The sequence below is a fragment of the Hypanus sabinus genome, chromosome 17 (assembly GCF_030144855.1).
Source record: "Hypanus sabinus isolate sHypSab1 chromosome 17, sHypSab1.hap1, whole genome shotgun sequence".
NCBI lineage: Eukaryota > Metazoa > Chordata > Chondrichthyes > Myliobatiformes > Dasyatidae > Hypanus > Hypanus sabinus.
In genome coordinates, this window is record NC_082722.1 from 38,046,226 (window position 1) to 38,073,399 (window position 27,174).

At 38.5% G+C, this 27,174-nt stretch overlaps 1 long non-coding RNA gene across 2 annotated transcripts in view; it reads left to right on the plus strand.

Moving 5' to 3' along the window:
• Positions 1 to 27,174, plus strand: part of LOC132406831 (uncharacterized) — a 178,011-nt gene that overhangs the window by 47,827 nt on the left and 103,010 nt on the right. The window contains exons 2-4 of one of the 2 annotated variants that reach the window (XR_009516265.1): positions 14,947 to 15,055; positions 16,972 to 17,026; positions 19,185 to 19,894. This is a non-coding gene — a long non-coding RNA (uncharacterized LOC132406831). Of the gene's footprint in view, positions 1 to 14,946; positions 15,056 to 16,971; positions 17,027 to 19,184; positions 19,895 to 27,174 lie in introns of those variants that run through there. The other variant, XR_009516264.1, reaches the window with a different exon arrangement.

The window sequence follows — 27,174 nt, forward strand, 5'->3', positions numbered from 1 at the left end:
TTGCCCCCTTCTTAAATAGCGGAATGACATTTGCAATCTTCCAGTCCTCCAGAACCAGGCCAGAATCTATCGACTTTTGAAAGATCATTACTAATGCCTCTCCAATCTCCACCTCTACTTCCTTCAGATCGTGATTTTATAAGGTCTCCTATAAGAGGAAACGTCCTTTCCATTATCAATCTGTCAAAACCCCTTATGTAATTTATCCAAACTGCTGGACTGTAATTCTTCCAGATATATTTGCGACGTTTTTCTGATCTACCATTTCCCCTACTTTCTATCACTCATCTACACTTTAGGTTCTATTTATACTGGGCAATTAAGTTACTAACGTGCAAATCTTTGGCACATGGGAGAAAATTGTACCCAGTGGAAGAAACCCATGCAGTCACAGAGGGAACGTGCAATCTCCCAACAGCTAGTACAGGAGTCAGAATCTAACAAACATCAAGATCACTGCAGGAATTTGACCATAATATTCAATTAGTCATAAATCCTAAGTAGACACAACATTATCTTGTCATTTCAGATATTCAAATATAGAATAGAGGCTTACTTAAAGAGATCATACTTACAATGTTAGGAAATCTTTAATTTCTACTGTTAATTCGGAAGAATATCCTCAGAAACATGGCATAAAACATTGGTGGTCAAAAATCCCCTCAGGATAGTTTATGGAAGTTATTATTAAAGTACAACAAAGGTGACTCACAGTATTTTGGAGTTCTCAGATGAAGTTACAGGGTTAGTTGCTGTTCAGTTTCTTGCTGTGGAAAGTATTAGTCAGGGTTTCACTTTCCCATTTGAACACTAGTGAAAAATCCAGAAAAATCTGACCTGATGCATTTTTCTATTGACTGAATTGACATCAGAAGTCACTACAGAGAAATCTACGCATTTACAGAAGACAAAATACCTCATGGTGGGGCTGGTGGGAAAGATAAATAAATGACAATTGAACAGACACTCTTAGCAATGTCAGTGAAAATGCCATTGAAGTGTATGAATTTTTTGTGTGCAATTAGTAATGCTGAGAAACTCCACAGCAAGCTGTTAGATGTGTAATAAACCAACACTGACTTCAGCTAATGATGATGATGTGGGTTTTTGACTATGCACTTAAGAGGTTGAATATTGATTGTAGTGTAAAGTAATACAGCAGTAGCTGAGGCGCAAATAGCAAATATATGTTCAATTGATCTCTTGCTGAACCTCAGTGTTCTTTATAATGATGACGTTGAAAAAGGAAATACTTTATGAAATAGTCCAACATAATACCTGCTAAATTATGAAATGAATAGACTTACCCAATGCTAAATTTGTATTGAGAAGCACAGCTTGTGTTTAAAAAAAGTGTTATGATTGATAAATTCCAGCTGAAGATAACTTGAATGTGTTTGTTCATACCCTTTCAAACATACTTATTGATTTTTGTGGTTTCAGAAAACTGTTTTGACGCTATTGTGCTATGACCTATAAGGCTTTATGAGTTTTAAAAGGAATTGCAATTGAGGTAAATATTATGGATTAATCAACCATTCCTGCTGTGGCCTTTTGGTTGTCCTTGACTCTTAGTTTACGGGGGATCTGATTGCTATGCGGTCTTTGTGTCTGTTTTCAAGGAGCCTATGAGGAACAACACTTTGAGGTTTCTACCAGCACACAGCAACACCTGCAGAACAGTGAAATGTCAATGTTGTCTCAGCAATTTCTGCACACGAATAGCACCACTGATGTAGCAGATGATTCAAATAATACATGATTTGAATTGATGAAGCAGGAGGACCGTGACATGGAGAGCTTTTCAACTGATGCTTGGTCAGGACTTCCCAGATTCTGATTCCCTGAATGGGGCACCTGTGGATTTACAGAATTGTTGCCAATTAGTAGTCTGGCAAGCTTGCTTCATAGGGAATATAAAGGAAAAATTTAAGATCTACATTTAACAGAGGATTTTTGTACCAAAATCCAAAGTACAAAAATGCACATTTAGGACTATTTTAAATTATAAACTAAAAGTTTCAGTGGTTCGATGTTTTAGTTATTCACTTTAATGCATTTTGTGCATTTCACAAGGCCCTTTTGTTAGAATACAAAGTATATAGAAGGCATGTATTTTGTTTATTCAGGAGTGGTAAATTCAGACTGTAATTTTACAAGCTACAGTGGTTGCACTAATGCCAAATAGTCACCGAGACTAGCATACTTTGGAAACATTTTGGATAAAAATTGGTATTCTTTGTTATTCTTATTTATAATCTCAACGGCAAAGTATTGGAACCAGATGCTGTGAACCCCAAGGTCATGAAGGAGTGTGCTGAGCAGCTGTGTGTGGAGTTCACCAGTGCATTTTCAATCCTGCTAGTACCTGGGGATGCATCTGGATGACAAACTTGAGTGGAGCACCAATGCAGAGGTTGTGTACAAGAAGGGCCAGAGTCGCCTCTGCTTCCTGAGGAGACTGAGGATCTTTGGAGTGTGCAGGCCTCTCCTTCACATGGTCTACCAGTCTGTTGTTGCCAGTAAAATCTTCTATGCAGTGGTGTGCTGGGGGCAATGGACTCAAAGCAGTTGATGCCAACAGGCTCAATAAGCTGATTAGAAAGCCTGGCTCTGTTACAGGAGTCAAACTGGACACACACAGGAGGCTGTGGTAGAACAAAGGACCCTACAGAAAATCCTGGACAATGTTTTACCCTCTGTTGCCCCCTTGGTTGAACAGAAGAGCACTTTTAGTAATAGACTGAGACAACGAGCACTATATGAGGTCATTCTTACCCTCTGCCATTTGGCTCTATAATGAGTCAACCTATAGCCGGGGAAGTGATGACCCCCTCCTATTAGACTGTTTGAGGTAACTTATATTTTATTCTTTCTTTCTTCTCCTCTACTATTTGTGTGTTTGTATATCTGTGCACTTGTAATGCCACTGTGACATTGTAATTTCCTTTGGGATCATAAAGTATTTATCTATAATGCAGCACTCATTAAATATTCCTGAACTTGTTAATATATGTTAGTTGTCAGTTAAATGAGTTTTAATATTCTTCATACTGAATTGTACATAATGACATCAAATCGAAATGTGACATACCGTAGAATTAGAGACTGGATATTTGGCTTAAAATTGAGGAATAAATTGTGTCTGATCCTTTCTTGTTTCCATAACTAGCCCTACTTTCCTCCAAGATATCAGGGTTCTTCCAGCTCTGGTCACTTGATCAACCTTGAGTTTAGTTACTCCACCATTGACTTCCATCATACTTCCAGCTGCTGAAAATGCAAACTTTGGCTTCTCCCATTACTAAACCTTTTGACTTCTCTCCCTTTTTGACATTTTTTAGCCAAACATTTGAACAGCTAGTCTAGCGTCTCCAGTGGCTTGGCGTGAAATTATGTTTGCTGATGGTTCTGTGAAATATACCGGTAGATTTTGTGATGTTAAAGGTGCAGTATAAATGCAAGCTACTATTATTGATACACATTCAGCTTTGAATATGAATTGATATATTTGAGCAAATATTACACAGCAGTCAGAAATCTGTTGATATTTATGTGGAATTACTGTAATGGATAAACATTTGCAGAGTCAAGGTATATTTCGATAACCTGTCTTAACAATGCATTGTCCTCAGCTAATATAGGTTTTACATCTACGGATAATTGGGTAGAAGACAGTTCTATACCTAATTTAAAGTCAAACATTATGCCTGTATCTTTGCTGTATTTCTTAAATTTAACTCTGTTAATGTTCATAGAACATTTGGAAAACTTTAAAGCTTAGAAGAGTTGCCTGAAGCTGTGCAGACAGAAGAACAAAAGAGCCAAAACCAGCAGAAAGTAACAACGGAGTTGCCATATAGGTGGTCCTCCATGGTAGATGGTGACCTAGGAATTTTACTGACAGAAATTGAACTAAATTATGCCAAACATTAGGTTTAGGTACATTAGGTACATTATGTTGACATTTTATTGATGGTATGTATGTGGATAATATGAATTATAACACATTTTATAGAAATGGGTCTAAAAAAAACTTCATTTTAGCAAATTTGAAACAAAGCTGTCTGCTTGGAATTCAGCCTAAGCTGCAGGAGAGCAAATTACACACATTTGCATGTCTTTTGGTATCCAGTGAGAAATTCAGCCCGACTTACTAATAATAGTTTTATTAGCACCTCCTGCATGATTTTTTTGACTGCATAATTCTGAATAACTTAGTCACAGAATAGCCATGTTTCACTAACTCTATTTCCCTTTAGAAAGATTTTTTAAAGAGCCAACACAAAACTACTTTTTCTGCTGGTTTGTTCTGTGTCCAATTTCTTGTTCTACACAGAGCATGATTTTAACACTAAGCCTCTTAAAGTATTCTTCTGCATCCAAACTTAACTTTCAATAGGGGTTCATCTGCAGCCAACCCTTCAGTTGGTGAATGGTTGGTGATAGACTACAGGTTTTAGAGATATTGCAATCAGCCTCAAGATCCATCTACAACAAGGCATAAGTGTGCTCAATACCAGGGGTATATTCAACCAGAAACTGCTTATACCTAGATTTCTCCAAGAAATACTTTCAATGTAAATTAGATTTGTCAAAAATGACCCACTGCAACCTGTTATAGCCTCACACGTGTCCTGTCTGTTTACCTTTGTAAGCCAAGATCAGGGTACTTCTGCCTTTTACGTCTTGAGATCCAACTAAATGGATCCTTCTGATCTTTCCCACATTTTACAGTTTGGTGTGTTTGGAAAGTCACCTGACCTCTACTCTCAAAGAAGCAAGCTTTCATCCACTTTTCCTTCAGCCCACAAATGCAAACAGAGCAAGCTTCTCAGAGTACGGATTACTCTGTGACTGCACTCAAGTCTTTCTGTACATTTCTTTGGCCAGCTATTGCCAGAAGTGATTAGCAAAATTCCTGGAGGATTCCGGTGGGACCCTTGCACAGAGAACATGCCTCCTGTGGGTGAGGATCTCCACTTGTCTGTCTGCCCCTCTAAAACCATTATACTATTGCATCCATTATTTTTAAAAGCAGCACTCTATAGTAGCTGGAATTGTGACTATGTTCCTTGCAAGGTCACAGCTTTGAGAGTCTGTGATAGATCAAATGAATGCAATGCACTGAAAATGACAACATGCCTCAGGGAGACACAACAATGCTATTTTATGAAAAAAGGCTACAAAGTTTAAGGAACTTCTAAAATCAACATTAGGGTGATGTAGAATGGTGCTTCAGTAGGAAAACAATGTCTAAGCTTTTGTGTTTTGAAACAAGTATTCACTCATTGCAAGGTAAACTGAGGACCAACTTGAACCAACCAAAGTAGCATCAGAGAATTTCCAAGAGATACAAATACAGCTGTTAATCTCATCATTCATAATTGCTCAATGACTTCTGTAACTTGTCTTCAATAAGTCCTTGAGACTTGTGTAAGCGGATTTAATTGGTGATAGTAACGGAATTAAAAGTGGGATGGGAGAGAAATATAGTTGAAAGGAGTAACTAATTAAATGCTAGAAGAGGGTGAATGAGAGCCATTAAGATTCAGGTTCATCTGTTTATCACATGTATACTGAAACATAAAGAAAAATGTGTCATTTGTGTTAACAACCAACACAACCTAAAGATGTGCTGGAGGCAGCCCACAAGTATTGCCACACATTTCATTCCAACCTCGTACACCCACAATGTTCACAGAACAACACAAGCACCAATAGCAAAAAAAATCAGTTATGTGTACACACACACACACACACAATTAGCAAAAGAAACGTTGAATTTTTAAAATAAGCATAATTGAATATGTATTCTTGTATTTTAGCCATGAGGTTATAACTTCAATTTAACGTAAAGAGGCTTTTCAAATGTAAATTTCTATACTGCAAATACTCATTTTCTCAATGGCAAGATCTAGCAAACTGAAATCTATTTTTTTCAAAATTTTAATTCCTAATACAATTGGGCTCAGCACCTAGAGAGACAAGTGGAGAGTAGCTGGATATATGGGTACTGATGTATGCTCACCCAGGTTCACCGTAAGGCATTGATTAGCGGCAGTTTGGTGTTTGAACAGTGGCCGATCAACGATTAGGATTGATTGGCAAGAGTAAATAAAAATAAGGCAGGGACATGCAGAGTGGCCTTTGTTGGCGTGGACAATGTTATTTGAGTATAGTAGTTATTTATATAGTAGTTATTTGAGGCTTTAGCACGGAGAGGCTTAAGTAAGAGAGTGAAAAATCTGTAGGTAGATTCCCCCACCCCCCAATTTATTTATTGTTTCCTTCTATATATTTGCACAGTTAAAAGAGTAGGGATGCCAGACAGGATAGATGAATACTTCTTTTGTGGGATGTGGGAAGGCAGACCTGCAAGGAGTGCATCCAGCTGCAGCTTTGAACACTCTGCAATAAGGAGTGGGAGCTGGAACTGGATGAATTCTGGATCACTTGGGAGGTTGAGGGGGTGATAGATAGGACATATAGAGAGATAGTTACATCGAAGGTGCAGGACACGGGAGACTGGGTGACAGTTAGGCAGGGGAAAGGGGTTAAACAACCTGTATAGAGTGCCACTGTGGCCATTCTCCTCAACAACAGGTATACCATTTTGTATTCTGTTGGGGGAAGAATGACCTAGCAGAGGAAAATCGCCATGGTTGGGGGAGGGGGGAGGGGGGGAAGCAGAGGTGAGCTGTGGTGATAAGGGATTTGTTAGGCAAACAGAAAGGAGGTTCTGTGGATGAGAATGAAATGAAATTCCCAGTTGCCTCCCAGGTGCCAGGGTCCAGGACATCTCGGATCAAGTCCTCAACATTCTTAATAATAATAATAAAACTTTATTGATCCTGAGTGGGAAATTCTTTCATTACAGCAGCAACATTTAAAAACACACTTAGCAGTGTGCAGACTTAACTACTAATAATAAAGCACAGAATAATAATGTACCAATGTGCAATAATTTGTAATAATATACAATAATAATTTATGAAATAATAAAACAGAGACTATTGTACTATGATGTGTGTTCTCCTGTCACACCGAGATGAACTGTTGTGTTGCTTATTGCATTTGGTGGGAAAGTTTTTCTGGATCAATCCTTGTGACAGCGGAGCTGAATGAGTCTGTTCGAAAAGGTGCTCCGCTGCTTATTCGGTAGGTCTTGGAGAGGATGTGCCTGATTGTCCATCATGGATAACAGTTTGTTTACTGACTTCCTCTCCACCACTAACTCAAAAGAGTCCAGGTTTGTAGCCAAGGACGGATCCAGTCTTTCTGATGAGCTTATTTAGTCTTTTTGCCTCATCAGCACCGATGCTACTCCCACAACATAAAGCCACAAAGAAGACTGCACTCGCTGCAACAGTCTGGTAAAGATCTCCAACATCCTGCTGCACACATTGAAGGATCCCAGCTTCCTTAGAAATAGTCTGCTCATACCCTTCTTGTAAACAGCCATGGTGTTGGTTTTCCAGTCGAGTCTGTTGTCGATGTGAACAGCCAAGTATTTGTATTCCTCCACCACCACAAACTCTGCTCCTAGGATGTATACAGGACTCGTCATAGTCCTCTTCCTCATAAAACCAGTCACCATCTCCCTTGTTTTGGCCACATGCAGGAGCAGGTGCCCCGCACCACTCCACAAACCTGTCCACCAGTCCTGTGTACTCCGACTCCTCCCCATCTCTGACACACCACAGTCATCAGAGAACTTCTGCAAGTGACAAAACTCAGATCTGTACTGAAAGTCTGAGATGTACAGTGTGAACAGAAATGGAGACAGGACAGTCCCTTGTGGAGCTCCATGGCCACCCACCACCATCTTAGAAAGAGAACTACCTGGCTGTACAAACTGGGGTCTGGAATCAGGAGGTAGTGGATTTATCTACACCCATTCTTTGCAGCTTCTCACTCAGAAGAAGTGGCTGGATTGTATTGAAGGCACTAGAGAAATCAAAAAATGTGATTCTCACAATGCCACCAGCATCATCCAGATGGGAGTGGGCTCTCTACAACAGGTAGATGATAGTATCATTCACACCCACATAAGACCACAAAGTTGGTTGGTAGGCAAAAGAAGGTCCAATGAAGATCTCACCTGTGGTCCAACGTAAGGCAGGACCAGCCTCTCCAGCAGCTTCATCACATGCGATGTGAGAGCAATTGGCCTGTAGTCATTGGGTTCAGATGGAGCTGCCTTCTTGGATACAGGAACCAAGCAGGAATTCTTCCGTAGCACCGGTATCTTTTCCTGACTCTGACTTGTATTGTAAAGGTGCTGCAAAAAAACAGGTTGCTGGGCTTGGATGGGACTACAACTAGAGGTCATGGGTTAAGGGTAAAAGGTGAACTGTTTAGTGGAACATTAGGAGAAATCCCTTCATTCAGAGGATTGTGAAAGTGTGGAACAAGCTGCTAGTGCAAGTGGTGCATGCGAGTTCGATTTCAACATTTAAGAGAAGTTTGGACAGGTACATGAATAACGGGGCTATGGTCCCGGTGGTGCAGGACAATGGGACTAGGCAGGTTAAATGGTTCACCATGAACTAGATGCACCAACGGGCCTGTTTCTGTGCTGTATTTTCTATGACTATGCTTTAATGCCTGTTTTTGTCATAAATCAGTTGCATTTGCATTCTCAAACACAGATCTTGTCATTCAGGGTCTGTCGTGGGCCTAGCACTGTGAATGATGAAGGTGATTGTTTTGTGAGGAATTTGAGATGCGTACTCTTGTAAATTTCTGTAAATGTACGTTGGAGCGTTTTCTGAAGGGTTGCACCACAGTCTGGTGTGGAGGCTCTAATGCACAGGATCACAAGAGCCAGCAGAAGGTTGTAGACTCGTCCAGCTCCATCACAGGCATAACCCTCTCCACCACTAAGGACCTCTGTAAGAAACGATGCCTTAAGAAGGCGATGTTCACCACTAAAGACCTCAACCATCTTGTCATTACCTGAAGATTCAGGAACAGCTCTTGCCTTCCTTCATCAGGTTTCCCTTATTTCTCTATTTTGCACTATTTATTTGTTTTGTAATTTAACGTTTTCACACTATCCTGCTGCTGCAAAACTACAAATTTCACGTCATGTACGACAGTGATTAAGAAAAAGCTTGATTATCATTCTGACTTTTGTTCTACCTTCTGCCATTTTGACTGGGGGCTTCAGCTTGCTTTCAAAGATCCTTCAGGGATACAGTTAACAATCTAATTATACAATGCAAATGAGTGCTTTTGTAGTATAATTTGGACCATGATTAGTTTTCAGGTACCAGCAGACCACATGCTGTGCCTGTTCTGCCAAACTGTACTGCTTGAAACATGCTTTTATACTGGTTATCTTTAAAGAGACCAATGGAGGCAGCTCTAAAAACAGGACAGGTATGTTTCTTAGCAAAAACTTCTCTACTTCCAGAAAACTTCATCTGCTTTCTGTGCTTCTGCCCCGGGATTAACTCCTGCTCACCCACCCTACTTAATTTGATAAATTGGAGTTCCATGAAGTACATGCAAAATTTAAAATCCTGATGTGCTTTAAATGCCTTCTAGCTAGATCTGATAAAGCCTTGGAACCCTGTAGTGCAGTGTTTATTGTTTTGCAAACCTTGCTAAAGCTTCCAGAACATCATTGTAAAATAATTCAAAGACTTGGCAGTTTGCCATTGAAGTAACAATACCATGACCCCCAGATTGGTTTGGCCATTTTCATTGGATAGGTTTGTTATGACAGCCATTGCTTGAGTATAGTGATTGTACTAAAATTGTCCTGAGAAAGAGAGTAGCAGAGCTAAAAGTGAGGAATGAGAAAATGTTAAAAATGAGAGTATCAAGCATAATTCAAAAAACAGCAAAGGAAGTGACTTCCTCATGATCCTGCATTGATCACAACTTGGATGTCAGTCGCATGGGAGACAGATGAGTGGAGGATTCCTGTAAGTTATTATAAAAGATAACATAAACTGAAGTATACACTCTGTATTGCTGTTGGTTTATTGGTGTCAAATGTATCAAGATGAAATGAAAAGTTTCTTTTGCGTAATGTTCATACAGATCGAAGTTCAAAGTAAATTTATTATCAAAGTACATAATATGTCACCATGTACAACCCTGAAATTTTCTTGTGGGCATACTCAATAAACCTGTAGAATAATAACCATAACAGAATCAATGAAAGACCGCCCAACTAGTGTTCAGCCAGGGTGCAGATGGCAACAAACTGTACAAGTAGAAAAAGGAATAATAGTAATAAATAAGCAATAAATATGGAGAACATGAGATGGGGAGTTCTGGAAAGTAAGTCCATTGGTGGTGAGGGGTAGTAACTGTTCCTGAACCTGGTGCTGTAAATCTTGAGGCTTCTGTTCCATCTTCCTGATGGCAGCAGCAAGAAGAGAGCATGAGCTGGGTGGTGGCGTCCCTGATGATGGATGCAGCTTTCCTGCAACAGCGTTTCACGTAGATGCGCTTAATAGTTGGGAGACCTTTACCTGTGATGGGATGGACTGTATCCACTACTTTTTGTAGGATTTTCTGTTCAAGGGCTTTGGTGTTTTATACCAAGTTGTGATACAGCCAGTCATTGTACTCTGCACTACACATCTATAGAAGTTCGTCAAAGTTTTAGATGTCATGCTGAATCTTTGCAAACCTAAGGAAGTTGAGGTACTGGCGTCCTTTCTTTGTAATTGCACTTAGGTGCTGGGCCCAGGGCAGGTCCTCCAAAATAATAACACCTAGGAATAACATCTGATCGTCCGATGAAGACTTGTTCACAGACCTCTCGTTTCTTCCTCCTGAAGTCAATAATCAGCTCCTTTGTCTTGTTGACATTGAGTGAGAGGTTGTTGTTGTGGCACCACTCAGCCAGATTTTCAATCTCCCTGCTCTATGCTTAGTCGTCTGGATCTGTGCTCAGCCACACAGTCATAAATGTAAAGCAAGTAGAGCAGGGGACTAAGCTCACAGCCTTGTGGTGCACCTGTACTGATGCAGACCATGGAGGAGACGTTGTTGCCAATCCAAACTGGGATCTGCAAGTGAGAAAATCCAGGACCACTGGCATAAGGAGGTATTGAGGCCAAGGTCCTGAAGCTTATTGATTAGTTTTGAGGGGAAGGTGCTATTGACTGCTGAGCTGTAGTCAATAAAGACCCCACTGATGGAAGTATCTTTGCTGACTAGCTGTTCTAGGTTTGAGTGAAGTGCACATTAAGTGTTTGACAGCCTTCTTTTTTAATGGGTTCTGTTAGGTTTCTTTAAGAAGTCTTGTAAGATGTCAAATCTCAAGGTTATATCATAGTATACACACTTTGATACTTTGAGATATTCAGTAGATATTTAGGGGAAAACTCAGTAAGATTATATGGGTAGCACTTTGGAATCAGAAGGGGTAAAACTTTGATGGAATTGTACTAAATGCCTACCAAAAGTCAGTGGGAATCAGAGGAACACATACGTAGAGAAATCTCAGGGAGCTGTGGAAATAGTAGCATTATAATAGAAGCTGATTTGAACTTTTCTAATATTGACTGGAGCTTCAAGTCAAATCAAGTCAAGAAAAGTCACTTTTTATTGGCATTTCAACCATAACTACCGGTACAGTACACAGTAAAAACGAGACGACGTTTTTCAGGACCATGGTGCTAGATGAAACAGTACAAAAACTACACTGAACTACATAAAAACAACACAGAAAAGTAACTACACTAGAGAACAGACCTACCCAGGACTGCATAAAGTGCACAAACCAGTGTAGGCATTACAATAAATAATAAAGAAGACAATAGGCGTAGTAGAGGGCAGTAAGTTGGTGTCTCTCCAGGGTCTGGGTATTGAGGATCTGATGGCTTGGGGGAAGAAACTGTTACATAGTCTGGCCGTGAGAGCCTGAATGCTTTGGTGCCTTTTCTCAGAAGGCAGATTTCATAATGCTAAGGGATTAGTGTGTCCAGGAAAGTGTTATTTAGCAATATGTTAATTGTCTTACAAGCCAAAATCCAACCTACACCTGGTAAACAAAGTGTGGGACCTGGGTCCGTAATCCTATTAGTTCCAACATAGTTACTGAATATTACTGATGTTCCCTCACGAATCTCCTTTCTAAGTACTGCCATAATGTTTTCCCAAATCAATACTGCAAATCCAATTCCTCTCTTACCTCCGCCCCCATCACACCAGTAGCGTCTGTGCCTTGGAAGACTGAGCCACCCATACTGCCTATCCAATGATCATGTTTTGTCATAGCTATAATATCACAATTCATTTTGCCTGTCTGGTTTCTTGCATTATAATAAATGCAGTTTATCCAATCAGATCGTCCTGTCCCTGCCTATCCCTCCTCTGCCCCAGAAGAAACGAAATTAGTCCAAGAACTGAATCTCTCTCTCCCCTACATGTTCATTTGGTTATGAGTAATAATGAAGGGTTTATAAGAGATCTTGGGTTAAAAGATCCCCTAGGAAGCAGTGACCAGAAACATCACACGACCAAAAGCACTGTCTTTAACTTAAATAAGGGCAATAATAATGGTTTGAAGGTGGTGTTGTCTGTGATGGACTGAAAAAATAAGCTATGAAAGAGTTCAGTAATAGAACAAAGACAGATATTCAAACAGTTGTCCTTAACACTCAACAGGAATTTATCTCAATTAGAAAAGAGGGATATCATGAGGAAGAGCCACTGAGGAGGGTTAACAAAGGAGTAAATGAATCTGTTAAATTGAAAAGCAGGACAAAATAAGTGGCAAGGGCAAATGGTAGGCAGGAGGACTGGGAAGTTTTTAGAATTTCAGAGAAAGACTAATGCTCACAAGAAGGGAAAAATAGAAAGGAATTGATTAAGACCTCAAGAGAATGAAAAGTGAATGATTCTGCAGATGCTGAACATCCAGAGTAACACATACAAAATGGACGATGAAGGGTCTTGGCCCTTTAGTCCTTTCATAGATGCTGCCTCACCTGCTGTAATCCTCCATCATTTGTATATAGTACTCTGGAGAATAAAATTGGTGAATTAAGTCATCAGCAAGCAAAGAAATAGTAGATTTACTAAATCTATTTTATTTTACATTGTGAAGAATACCACAAATATTCCTCAGGTGCTATCGTTAGTGGGGGGGGCGAGTCACAACTAAGGTGACATGGTGACAAAATAAGTGACCAATGATTTAAAACTGACTTGTGTGGAGATTTATTCTCTGAGCTGTTGTGAAACTTCGGAACCTTCTGCCCTCTACAGTAGTGAAGGCCAGATCTTTAGGTATATTTGAGGTGGATATAGATAAATTTTGAAAGATTGAGGATATGAGGGTTATCGGGAACTGGCACAAAGAGGCCAGCATAGATCAGTTATGATCATATTGATTGGTGGGACAAGGTTGAGGGCTTGGTGTCCTCCTGCTTCTGTATTCTAATGTTGTGTACAGAGAAGGGGAGGGGTGAAAAATCAAAGCACACAGATCTGTGGAGGAGTTACTGGTACTGTAGAACAAAACACACGTTAGAGTAATTTTTGGGTTTAGGTCATTCGCACTTAGCAAATGGCTTTGGCCACCAGTCTTTTTATTGACTATTTTTAGGTTGCAACAATGCATTTCCTAAAAGCTGTGAATACCAGACCAGATGCTGCTGGTGCCTGTGCAATGGAGGTAAACCAGGAGGTGTGAGGTTTGCATGTAGTTTCAAAGACAGCATTATCTATACTTTGTAAATATGGATTGTCCTTCATGTTAAGCACGTAAAATACCAAATAAATGTATTGTGGATTCAGTTTGGAACAATGGATTCCTGAATGCCAATCCAGATGCTGCTGGTGCTGGTGGGATGGATGTAATCGGGAGATGTGCAGTTTTTATGGAGCTTCAAAAGAAAGCATTGTCTACATTTTGTAAATATGGAATTGTCCTCTGTGTGTGTGTGTGTGTGTGTGTAGCAAATAAATATTGAGCCCCACGTTGGGCATGAGACCTTTCCACCGAAAGCGTCTCTGTATGATATGATGCCTGCTGCTGTACCTTGTTTTGTTGAATAAAGAAGCTGCTTTGTATCTACCGGTAACTTTCTCTCCAGTGATTTCATTCACAACACCACCTTCGCACCCACACTCCAGACACCCAAAATGAATGTTAATCAGCATTGTCTGGATTTCCAATTAAATGGTGTCCACAGCTCCAGGAAACACATGGGTGCATTTTAAATTTAATCTACAATCCACGTTCAGGTCTAAAGTTAATATTTTGCTGTGTAGCCTAACTCCAGAATACTCCCTAACAATCGCTACCCTGGAACTGTCAGTCCTACCCATCATTCAACCATATAATAGATATTGTATAATACCATAGTCCATGTGTCTATCCTTCCCTGAGCTCATCTCCCTTATCTGGCAAAGTTTCTTGTATTTAAAAAAAATGCAATTTAGTTTATCACAATTTCTTCACTCCTTGTGCTGTGCCTACCTAATAGACTTACTTGCTTTAACTTTCTTTTTATTGGCCACAACTTCCTCGTCTACCACACCGATTGCACTCCCCCCAAGCAAATCTCCACAGTAAGTCATGACTGTTAGGAAATTTCTGGCTCAACTAGGGTGAGATCAGTCTTTGATTAAGGCATATATAAGTTATTGATTGATAAGGAAAAGTGTAAAAGTTTTCTGTACTTAGACAGGAATGCCTAATTAAAATTCCGATCAGATCAGCTGTGATCTTATTGAGTGGCAGGGAAGGCTGAAGGGACTGAATGGCCTTCTACACATAATCTGTATGCTTGTAAGTATTGTGATGAGAACACGTGCTGAATGAGGCAGAAGAAAAAGCTTTGTCTGATTTGAAAGTTGAGGAAAAAGTATCATAGTAAATCTGCCTTACCTCCCAAAAAACTTTGTTACAGTGTTTGTTTTGTTGAACATGGGTAATTTATGCTTTATTCTTTTTTTTTTAAATAGTTAAAAGCTTCAAGAAGTAAGGATGTAGGGATCATCTTGCAAAGGATTCAAAGAAAATACTTCTGTGGGCCTTAGTGTAATATATTCCCTAAAAGTTTAAAACAGATGGGTAAGCTTAATTTCAGATTTTATCTTGAATGATAGACTGGTAGCACTTGTGAATGCTTTATTGAGATACCCCTTCTCAACAAATACATGAAATAGCATTGAGGAAAAAAGACCATTTCAAATACGTCCTTTCACTTGTAGTCATAGGTAGCCTCTTCCTGGTCCCTAGTGTGTCAGTTAAACTGAATAGTTTGCAGTGATGTAAAGAGACTCCATCAGTGAATAGTTGAAAACTACATTGTAACTTCTGTGCCAGGAGACCCAAATCCAAGTTAGGAGAGTAATATGAAACCACTATAAACAGGTAATCTTTAACCAAATTGATTTCCAGCCACTCCAGCACATGCAAAGCTGAGTTTAAAAGATCTGCCACTAAGTTTGTAATTCATCTATTATTTTTTCCCTGTGTACTTTTCCTAATGTTGGATCCGTACAACTACATGTCTGGTCTGGCATGGCATTCTCTAGGTGCCCATACATGCATTAGGATTGTTGTTTATATTTGCACATACACAGACGTTGATTGATAATATAGTCAAGCTTTCTCTTTTTACATCCACATGCATCTCCAAAAGCAGAGCCGCAGATATGGAAACTTCCCACTTTCTCCCCACGCCCTAGTCAGGGGTCGTGAAATAACATTGCTAGCACAGTACAGATCAGTTACTCTAGCTTAGCACAGACAGCAGATTGAATTAAAAAAATCTCAAATCACTCGATAAACACTTCCGGCATAAAATTTCTTGGAAAATTGATGGTGAATTCTTCATTCTCTTGGCATTTAAAATTAACTTGTATTCAGAGGTCAAGCAGGAGAAAGCTTATTCCCTTGAAAAATCTCAGAAGCAAAGCTCAGGCTTATTGGCACATTGAAAATCATAGCAGAACTATATTAATGTCCCAAACTGCCCATTTTGAACACGATAATTGTGCTGTAAGATTGTTTTGCCCAACTTAATTGTATAAATAAGAATGGACATAACTCAGAAATTACAGTAAAATTCTGACTTTCTAAGTAGAATGTCTAATCACTTTATCAAGGTTATTCAGTTTTCCCAGCTAATTTTATTATATCTATTAATCAAGTAATTCATTATTATAAACTGGAACTTAATATATTTTAACAGAATAGAATTATAATATAAATAAGTTAATAAACATATTGATTTACAGAAATATAGCTGAAAAATAAAATACATATTCTATATTTTGAAGTAACCCCCTAAACTTCATGCATTGGGGTTTTGAAGCCTTATGAAGAATTACTACTACTTGAAGTTTTTCATGAACTAACTAAGCACTGGAAGTAATGATTAAAAAATTTAAAGCACAACAAAATAATTCTAACTGATTTTCAAACATGAAGTATTTTTGTGTCTTTTACAGAAGTAATGATAAAGTTGCAAACTGTTTATAACAAGATTCCACTTATCCTTTGTATTGCATTTGTTGACATTCAGCAATGTTGACCTTTCATCACATTCTGTAATTTATAACCAATAAGAAAAAGTAGACAGAGAAAATATAATATATCCATCCTTTCCAAATGAAAAATATCATGTTCCTTTTTTTAACAAAACTCTTCTTTATTTTATTTGAGATTTTTAACCAAGATAATTGTCCTTTCCCTCTTGGAAATAATAAAAAAACACCTGGTAATTTAAACCAATGCAATCTGTTCAGCAGGGAGATCTAGACCAGTGTGACCAGTGCTGTGTTTTAATGTCAGTGCAGAGATTATATTACTCCCGTAGAATCAAATCTTCATTCAGACCAGCTTTTCCCCTGATAGTTCCAGGCCACATCAGAGACCCTCATTTGTAATTCAGAGCAGGAGTTTTGTGGAGCAATCAAAATTAATTCAACCAGATCTTTTTACATGAATGCATTGCTTTTAATAAAGGTTTTTCTCAACAGGTGCTACTGAAATGGGTACACATCAAGTTGTTATAAGAAGGCTACTGCTTTGTGTGTAAGTCCATAATTTAGTTGCAAGATTATTCTTTCTGCTTTCACTAAACACAATATACACTACTGCACCTGGAGAATGGAGTAACTAAAGAAAAATTAGCGTTGTTTAACATTAAATTTGATATGTATTTGGATACAGAATGTGGAACTTAGTGATTAGTATTTTTAAAATATTTTAAGTGATTGTCTTACAAACCTTTATTAAGATCTCCATTATTAAAAACTACTTATGCAAGAGATATCAAAACAAATAAGTTAAAGAAATGTAATGTAATTATTAGCCCATTTTGTTTCTTTTGTATCTGACTCTGTGTGTGTGTGTGTGGTTAGTGATTAAAAGTAGATACAGGTCAATATCCAAGTACTGACAAATAGAATAAAAATGAATTTAACAATGAGAACAGGGTGCATTTATTCATGGGCAGTTTGCAGTTATTGGCCAATTTAGTCAAGACAGCACCGACTAATATTTGTATCATTCAATATGAGCAAAATAGTGGGAAGTTTCAGTCCAGAAACTTGTAGTAATATTTTGTTCAATTGAGTAGCAGAATATAAGCGTATCCTTTTTATAGTTATTTTTGTTGTCACATTGCATTTGTATTTCATGAGCACTTTTGTTGTAATACTCCATGTACACCATCTCCAATTGTTTTAATTTAAAACCAAATCTACCTAAAAATACATTTGCAACAAAATGCATTAATTACACATTTATGCTGTGACTCTACTAAATGAATGCACAAAGGCACCAGATTAAATTGAATAGCACTCATATATTTTAATGACTGATGCTACTTGACCAGCTAACATTTTTCAGGAAGCAGCTTGTCATGAGCTATCAATATTCTCTTAATCCTTGGTTATGGCTGTGATTTTTACTTGTAGTATTGGAAAGTGATTCCCTGTCTCAAGCGGTCACTTAGATTGCAGGGTTAGGAAATAAGATGCTAAATGGTTGTACAAACAATTTGATTATGGCATTTAATTCATGTGATACGGGTCTTGAAGCTTGCTGACAATTCTATCAGTTACAACAGAGTTTTGTTGTTCCTTTGGTTATTTTACCTAGTCCAGAATATTTAAAGTCTGGACCTTTAATAATGAACAGTTTCTTTTTATTATCACATTTGTAATGTTATTTTAAATGAATTTTATTTATTAGAACGTAGAACTATATAGCACAGTATAGGTGCTATGGCCCACATTGTGCTGACCTACGTACTGTATATAAACATATGTCACGATCACCCTTCCTTCTGTCACAGCCCACATCCCTCCTTTTTCTTACATCCATGTGCCTATCCAAGAGGCTTTTAAATGCCCCTATTGTATTAGCTTCTGTTAACCCTTCCCACCATGACGCCACCCCCTCCCTGGCAGTGTTTTCCAGACAATCAGCACGCTCTATGCAAAAGAAAACTATCTCTGACATCTCTTCTAAACTTTTCTCTACTCACCTTTAACAGAAGTCCTCTGGTAGTTTCCTTTTTAACTTTCTTCCCTTCCCACCGTGCAACCTTGAAAAGATTGAGCACCATTTCATTCTTTAAAGTCTAGAGTACACTACATTCTGATTCAGATTGAAATACGTTGCAGAAACGTGAAAACTTAGCCACCTCCATCATGGGTACCAGCCCCCATCGCATCCATGACATCTTCAAGGAGTAGTGCCTTAGGACGGTGGTACACATCATTCAGGATTCCCACCACCCAGGACATGTCCTCTTCTCATTGTAACTGTCAGGAATGAGGTACAGAAGCCTGAAGGCACACACTCAGTGATTCAGGAACAGCTTCTTCCTCTCTACCATCCAATTTCTAAGTGAACATTGAACCTGTGAACACTACCTCACTACTTTTTCATTTCTGTTTTTTTCTCTACTTATTTTAACTCAGCTATTTAATAGACATATATACACTTAATGTAGCTCAGCTTTATATTCTCTATTTTATCATCTGTTTCATTGTACTGCTGCCATAAAATTAACAAATTTCACAATATTTGCCAGTGATAATAAATCTGAGTCTGATTACATTGTCATATATATTTGTTAAATTGTAAATGTATTCTATCAGATATATCTGGATTGTCAGAATATTTTATAATTCCTATCATCTTGTCTATGATTTTATTATTATGTCTATGCAAAATCCAGTGTAGTGACTGTGACAAGTACTACATTGGTCCAACAGAAAGAAAACTACCGACGCGGCATCATGAGCATCAGCTCGTGAGCAGAAGGCACGAGCCACTCTCACTAGTATCATCAGTTCAACTAGATAACAGCCAGAGTCTTGTCTCAAGCAAGAACAAGAAAAGGACGAGAATTTCTCAAAGCGTGGTTCCACCTACAAAGGCATCAACATAGGTCCAGTATATGAACCCTTAAGGAGAAGCAACAATGTCAACAATCAAAGAATCGCTAACGGACCTCCCTTGAAGCTAGCCAGTCAGAATCTCCTACTACTAAACTGTTCAGTGTTTTGAATTAGCTAACCAGATCATGCCATCTAATCAATATCCACTCAGACCCCAGAGGAGTATATAAGCTGGAATTCTAAAGAAACAACATCTTCAACTGCGCACTGATGATGGCTTCTCAATTGGAGCCAAAACTTCTGCAAACATTTTGTCAAGCTCGGCATCAACCAAACTTCCAAATCTGCCTATAATTCTTAAATAGCTACTTTAGATTAAATTACTGTTTATTGCTGATAAAGGATGCCATATTATAAAAAAGCTTCATGAGAATTGTTTTGGGTTGATTGATTTATTTTGTATTGTGACAGAAAAATAATCTTCATCTACTTGAAATAGTTCCTTTTGAGATAGGACAGTCCTTTTTTTCCTTTTTCACATGTTATTGTTAAAATATACCCCAGATAAGTGCAAACTGAGGGACTACTGCAGGTCCCAAATATATAAGAACTTGCAGCGTTTAGTTTGTTGCTTTCCTCCTCACTGTTGGATCTATTTTACTCTTGATGAGGAGAAACGAAAATTCACTTTGTTGTACATCGCAGATGTAAAGCCATATTCTTGCATTCCATAGCAGAACAATTTCTCAGGATCTGATCCTTACTACAAAAGAATATAATTTTTTGACAGAAATAATTTGGGGAATATTTTCAATGTTTTGCTTTGATGGTGCCATAATCCCGCTTTTTTAGTTTGAATTACTATTAAAATAAACCAGAGAATTGTGTTTAACACATGCTCATAAAAGTATCAATCTCTGAGTATTATAAACATCATCCAATATTATAAGAAAATATCTAAAATATTCCGAACACAACGCTGGAAGAACTCAGCAGGTCAGGCAGCATCCGTGAGAAAAGAGTAGCCAATGTTTTGGGCCGAGACCCTTCATCAGGAATGGGGGGGGGGGGGGGGGAAGAGAGGACCGAAGCCCAGTAATAGAGATAGGGGAGGGGGTAGGGCCTAGAGGCGCCAGGTGGAAAACCAATCAGAGGAACGATAAAGGGAGGAGAGGGAGGGGATAAGTATGAAAGAACTGTAGAGATAAAGAAGCAGACCCTCTTTGCCTCTCTCCCCTTTCAACTTTCTGCTTCTTTATCTCTACAATTCTTTCATGCTTATCCCCTCCCCCCTTTATCTTTCCTCCGATTGGTTTTCCACCTAGCGCCTCTAGGCCCTACCCCCTCCCCTATCTCTATTACTGGGCTTCAGTCCTCTCTCCCGCCCCCCCCCCCCCATTCCTGATGAAGGGTCTCGGCCCAAAACGTTGGCTACTCTTTTCTCACGGATGCTGCCTGACTTGCTGAGTTCTTCCAGCATTTTGTTCGTATTCTTTGATCCACAGCATCTGCGGTTGTATTCTTGTGTCTAAAATATTCCACTCTTCGAATTCTACAGCTACCCTGCTGATTGTATAGGGCATATATTTTGTTATATTTTCTGTTATAATGCAGAACAATAATTCATCTTGTGCATTGAACACCAAAGCAATGCAAGTCTAATTATTATAGGTTAGAAAAAGCATTAAGCAAGATGAGAAATTTAGGAGTACAATCACTTTGCTTATACTATTACCCACACTGACAGAAGTGAAATACCAGTTGGGCTTGCATGTTGGCTGTAAAATTTGCCAAAGAATAATGAAATTGCAGAGTCAGCTTAATTGTATCATTCCTATTTTTAAAAGGCGTTCTAGCAAAAATAAAATATTGTTTGGCCAGACTGATGACTGGAAAACAATTTGCAGATTATAATAGTAATTTCATAGCTACTACTATTTTTTGTTATTTCAAGGTTTCTACATTGTTTACTTGTCATGGATTTGGCTAAACTTTATTTTTGCAGGAATGTCTTTTGGAAATGGAAATAAATGGTGTGTTTAAACTGTTAGTAAATGTAAGATGTAAATATTTCAGAAAACTTCTTACTACAAATATAACAGTGAGTTTCCAGATTTTATATGATGAGCTGCATTGTTAACATAGAGAGATCATTATTGGCTTCGAGTTTATTAGAGGAAAATTTGACTTTCATACCTGGGTTTATGAAATACACTGTACAAGCTTGCCATACTTATGGGAATGATCAACACAAATAAAAAATATCCCCTGAAATGAACAAATTGAAACAACATTTCTTAGTTTATAAACTGTGGAAATGATCAACAGGAGTTGGATGGGTAAATGCAAACTTTTGAGAAGAAATTCTTTTGCACAACTTCAAAAACACAGGTGTTGTGTAGTTAAAGTCTAGCTTAACTTGAGAAGTAATATTGCACACATTTCTGGGTGTCTTAGTGCCTGTTGGCAAACTCAGCTTCTGACTTCATGCCAGATATTCATTTGACCCTAATATCTTTTCTTTTCAATGCCCCCCATCACCAACAATAATTTCAAATAGTGTCAACACTTAAACAGCAAGCAAAATGTGTTTGTGTGAATTATGAAATTCACTGATGCAAAAAATAATACTGGCTATTTATCACAGAACAACCAGGTTTTACAGTTTCTCTTGGAAAAACATGCATTTTAAAGGACGAGAACTCAAATTGTATTCTTGTTACTGTAATGTGCACCCATAAATCCATCCTCACTTGTGCCTGGATTGTTTGCCCAGGGGGATTAAGGTCATATCACTCAGGTTCATGGATTCAGGATCATTCCAGTTTGCTGCCACTGATTTTCACCACTTCTCAGTTCATTTCTTACTGCAGCTTGAGAAAGGTTACTAACACTTGATATTCATGGACTTTCTACAGTCTGTAGGAGCAAGGGGATTTGGCTGCATTTTGTGCTTCCCTAAAGCATAGGCATCCATATGCCACACTCTTGTTGTGATATGGCAGCACCCTGTCAGCAGTGCTTGGATGTAGCCTTGGAAGGTTACTTGTGTAGGAAGAACATCCTTCCTGCAGGACACCAATGTGTCAAATCTCTCTGATTTTCCTGGCAGCATGTTCCTTCATTAATCCTTCCAAGTTATGCTGTAACAATACTCTCCTGTATTTGAAAAAAATGTTCAGTGTACTAATAGTACTACTGTATGTCTGTTAAAGAGCTTGCTGCACAGGTCAGGTCACATCTGTGAGGCCACATGTCAGCAGTTATAAGAACCTGCAGCAGATCAATACAAAACATACAATGATGATGACACCAAGTTTTAATGCCAGAAGGATGTCTGATAAAAGATCATCAATTCAAAAAATTAAAAACTAACTCGCTTTCTCTCTCCACAGAGGCTACCCAGCCAGCTGAGAATTTCCATGTCTTCATTTAACATATTTTTGAAAGCAGCTTTTCTTTGCTTTCCATGAGAAGGTTATTTAGCATGGTACAGTAATGTACTGGAGCAGTTGGTACAATGCAGTTACAACTTCAGGTGTAAGATCGGGGTTCAATTCCTGCCACTGTCTGTATAGCATTTGTATATTCTCCCTATGACCACGCGGTTTCTTCCAAGTGATCTGGTTTCCTACCATATTCCAAACATGTACCATTAGAGCTAGTGAGTTGTGAGCAGGCTATGTTGTCACTGCAAGTGCGGAAACACTTGTGGGCTGCCCAGCACAACGCTCACTGATTTGATTTGACGTAAGTGATGCATCTCACTCTATGTTTCAATGTAGATGTGACAAGTAAACCTAATCTTATCTTTCTTTTTCATTTCTAGGCTTTTAATGTAAACTTAACCAAAACTGATAACATGGAACAATTCAGCATGGGAACATGCCCTTCGGCCCACCATAATGGCAATCTAAATTAATCCTGTTCACCTTCTCAGAGTCCATATACCCTAATCTCTGTCTGAACATCACTGTCATATCCCATTTCACCACCTACCCTAGCAGTACATTGCAGGCATCTACCAATCTATTAAAACAAATTTCTTCATAAATCTTTTTATTTATCTTCATAAATCTCCTTTGTACTTTCCCCTCCGATCTTAAATCTATGCACTCCCATAGATAACCTGTTCATCTTGGGGATAAAAGACTATCATCTGCCCAATCTATGCCGCTCATGATTCTAAACACCATTCAGCCTCCAACACTCCAGTGAAAACAGTTCAAGTTTGTCCAACCTGTCCTTAAACTAATACTTTATAATCTAGGCAACAATCCAGTGAACCTGTTCTGCACCCTCTCTACAACTCCACATCCTTCCTAAATTGGGGCAAGCAGACCTGCACACGATACATACTCCAAATGTGGACAAGCGCAAATTTTATGCAGCTGCAACATCGCTTTCCCATCTGCTATTTATCTGAGCTCCCAAAATGCAACATCTTCCATTTATCTGGATAAAAACTGCATCTTCCATTTCTCCACCCAAATTTCCAACTGATCTAAATCCTGTCTCATTTAACAACCTTCCTCAATATCCATACCTCCACCAATTCTCATGTTGTCTGCAAACTTACTAATCATGATGACCTTTTCTCAATTTGCACTTATTTGGAAGACTCAACCAAATTTTTTATTCAATTCAAAGCTCCATTGAATGAGATCAATACTTTTAAACACTTGTCATTAAGTGCTGCAATCTTTTATTTATTCTTGATATCACCTTATGTCATTACACTTTTCAAAAATGCAAATCTATTTTTATTTCTAATGAAATCTATAGAATTGAAGGTTATTCAGAATCGGAAGCAGAATATCACCAACATATGTTGTAAACTTTGTTGCTTTGCGGCAGCAGTTCATAACAATATATAATAAAATCATAAATTACAATAAGAAATATATATACTGTATATAAATAAGTAGTGCAAAAATGCAAAAAAATAGTGAAGGAAGTGTGCATGGGTTCATTGTCCATTGAGAAATCTGATGCTAGAGGAAAGAAGCTGTTCCTTAAGTGCTGAGTATGTGTCTTCAGGCTCCTGTACCACCTCCTTGATGGTAGCAATGAGAAGAGGCATGTCCTGGGTGATGGAGGTCCTTAGTGATGGATGATGACTTATTGACGTATCGCATTTTGAAGATGTCCTTGATTCTGAGGCTTGTGTCTGTGATGCAGGATTTCCCAGAGAGTGATGCAACCAGTTAAAATGATCTCCATGGTACATCTGTAAAAATTTGCTAGAGTCTTTGGTGACATACCATGGCTCCTCAAACTGCTAATGAAGTATAGCTGCTGTCATGCCTTCTTTGTAATTGTATCAAAATGTTGGGGCCAGAATAAATCTTCAGAGATGTTGACACCGAGGAACATGAAACTGCTCACTCATTCCACTGTTGATTGTTGGATGAAGATCAGTGCTCCCTTGACTTCCCCTTCCTAAAATCCTCTAATAGTTTCTTGTTCTAACTGACGTAGAGTGCAAGGTTATTAATGTGACACCACTCAACCAGCTGATCTACCGCACTCCTGTATGCCTCCTCATCCCCATCTGAAATTCTGCCAACAGTTGTTTTCATCGTCAAATTTATAGATAGTGTTTGAGCAATGCTTAGCCACACAGTCGTGGGTGTAGAGAGAGTGGAGCAGTGGCTAAGCACCCACCTTTGAGGTGCGCCAGTGTTGATAGTCGGCGAGGAGGTGTTATTTCTGATCCGTACTGACTGTGGTCTCCCGATAAGGAAGTCAAGGATCCTTTTGCAGAGGGAGGTACAGAGGCCCAGGTATTGGAGCTTGTTCATTAGTACTGAGGGTTTGATGGTATTGAAAGTTGAACTGTAATCGATAAACAGCAGCCTGATATAGATATTATTATTGTCAAGGTGTTATTGTGAGCTGGTTATCTAATGCAGTACGTTTGTTCTGAATTTGAACATTTGTCATAATACATTGTAGGTGTAGTTACTTGTGTATTATTTTGATTGGCTTGCCTATTAGGTCATTAACATTTTTGTAAGATGCCATTATTCTGTACATGCAGATTAATATTCAGCTTTATTTGAAGATATTCGATAATACATAGAAAAAAACATGACACAGAAATGGGACTGAAGAATAACAGAAAACTTTAAGTCTTGCCCTTTAGTTCACTTTCACAGAAACAAAACAAAATCAAAATCAAAATGATAGCGAAAGAAAATCAAAATTATAATATGTTTTTGCAGCCCAGCATATTTTACTTGCAGTGGAATAGAATAAATTGATGCATTGTTAAAATTGCTTCATAAATTCAGAAAAAGTGTTGAATTATAATTTACTCCTTTCAGTTTTTATCTTTGTCAGTGCTAAAATGTATGAAATGAAGGAGACTTGATGCTGGCTACTTGCCAGGTCATTACATTCATAAATATTGCTTCATTATGTTCATTAATACCCACAGTGATTTCATTTTGTTTTCTTGGAGGTTAATTAATGATAAAATCCTGTTTGTAGCAACAGTTATTTCACCCTTTTTGACACTGTGTGTTTAATGCACTGGACATTTTCACTTTGATCAACATTCCAGCACTTAAATTATACCAAAGAGTATATTTTCACACTTCATAAATTCAATTGTTACAGTTATCACATGTTCCCATCTCTGTTTAATCTGTGCACTATGACATTATGTTCTATGAACCATCTGTTCAGTTTACACCCATCGTGTTTAAAGGGAAATGGATTTATAGTTTCCAAATTCAGTGTTCTTTGAGCTCTTAGTCATTGAGTCATAGAAAACTATAGCACAGGAACAAGCAATTCAGCCCATCTAGTTCATGCTGAACCATTTGAACTGCCTAGACCCTTCGACCTGCACCCGGAACATAGCCCTCCATACCCCTCACATACACGTACCTATCCAAACTTCTCTTAAACGTTGAAATCAAAATTGCATCCACCACAGCCCATTCCACAATCTCACCACCCTCTAAGTGAAGACATTTTCCCTCATGTTCCCCTTAAACATTTCACCGTTCACCCTTAACCCATGATCTCTGGTTATAGTCTCACCCTATCTCAGTGGAAAAAAGCTTGCTTGTATTTACACTATCTATATCCCTCATACTTCTATTAAATCTGCCCTCAATCTCCTATGTTCTAGGTAATAATGTTTAGACCTATTAAATCTTTCCTTACAACTCAGCTCCTCCAGTCCTAGAAACATCTTTGTAAATTTTCTCTATACTCTTTCAAACTTATTTATGTCTTTCTTGTAAGTAGGTGAACAAAAACTGCACTTAATACTCTAAATCAGGCTCATCAATGCCTTATACAACTTCAACATAACATCACCTCTCCTGTACTCTTCTGTATGTAAAGGCCAATATGCCAAAAGTTTTCTTTATGACCCTATCTATCTGTGCCAACACATTCAATGAATTATGAACTTGTATTCCCAGATCCCTTTGTTCTACTGCATGCTTCAGTGCCCTACCACTCATGGTGTAAGATCTTCCCTGGCTGGTTGCCCCAAAGTGCACCACTTCACACTTGTCTGGATTAAATTCCATCTGCTATATTTTTCAGCTAACCCATAACCCAGATCCTGCTACAATCTTTGATGGTCTTCCTCACTGTACACAGCACCCCTGATCTTGGTGTCATATGCAATTTTTCTGATTCAGTAAACCACATTATCACCTAAGTCATTGATATAGATGGCAAACCCAAATGGACCCAGCACCAATCCCTGCAGCACACCACTAGCTCAGGCCTCCAGTCAGAGAGTCATCCAGCTATTATCAGTTTCTAGCTTCTCCTGTAAAGCCAATATCTCATCCAGTT